The 813-nt window shown below is 42.7% G+C and overlaps 1 protein-coding gene across 1 annotated transcript in view; it reads right to left on the minus strand.

The window, feature by feature from the left end:
• ARPC3 (actin related protein 2/3 complex, subunit 3, 21kDa) overlaps positions 1–813 on the minus strand; it is an 11,617-nt gene that overhangs the window by 5,110 nt on the left and 5,694 nt on the right. The window lies entirely within an intron of this gene.

The following is an 813-nucleotide window of genomic DNA, read 5'->3' on the forward strand; positions in this document are numbered from 1 at the left end:
ATTGATGCTTTCAAACTGTGGTGTTGGAGAAGACTCCTGAGAGTCCCTTGGACTGCAGGGATATCAAACCAGTCAATCCTAAAGGAAATCAGTCCTAAATATTCATTGGAAGGACTGATGATGAAGCTGAAACGCCAATCCTTTGGCCACCTGATGCGAAGAACTGACTCATTTGAAAAGACCTTGATGCTGGCAAAGATTGAAGGCTTAAGGAGAAGATGACGACAGAGGATGAGATGGTTGAGCTGGCATCACCAACTCAATGGACATGAGTTTGGGTAAACTCCGGGAGTTGGTGATGGAGGGGGAAGCCTGGTGTGCTGCAGTCCATGGGGTCACAAAGAGTCGGACACGACTGGGCGACTGAACTGAACTGAAATTCCATAATCTAGAACATTATCAAGAAGATTTATTGACATTCTTTGTAACTTGCTCACAGAAGCATCTCAGAGAACTTCTTTCCATTTCTCCCTTTCCTTTTCTACCCACTTCCACTTCTCCCTTCCTCCTGAGATCACAAGAACTATGCGGTTGAGGGAAGGGTCCAGGACACAGAAGTATGTAAAAAACCACATGCAAATTTTGGTTTTGGACTCGTACAAAATAGGTGCTTAATACTGCTGAGTAAATAAATATAAAAAAGTGTCTATACAAGGGTAAATCTCCTCAGTACAGGACCAAAGAATATTTTAAACTCTGTGAGCCACAGCCTGTCACAACTACTCAACTCAGCTGTTGTGGCATGAAAGCACCCATAGGTGATGTGTAAACAAATGCAAATGGCTATGTTCCAGTAAAATTTACAAAAAGATG

Source organism: Bison bison, unplaced genomic scaffold, assembly GCF_000754665.1.
Source record: "Bison bison bison isolate TAMUID 2011002044 unplaced genomic scaffold, Bison_UMD1.0 scf7180017864160, whole genome shotgun sequence".
Taxonomy (NCBI): domain Eukaryota; kingdom Metazoa; phylum Chordata; class Mammalia; order Artiodactyla; family Bovidae; genus Bison; species Bison bison.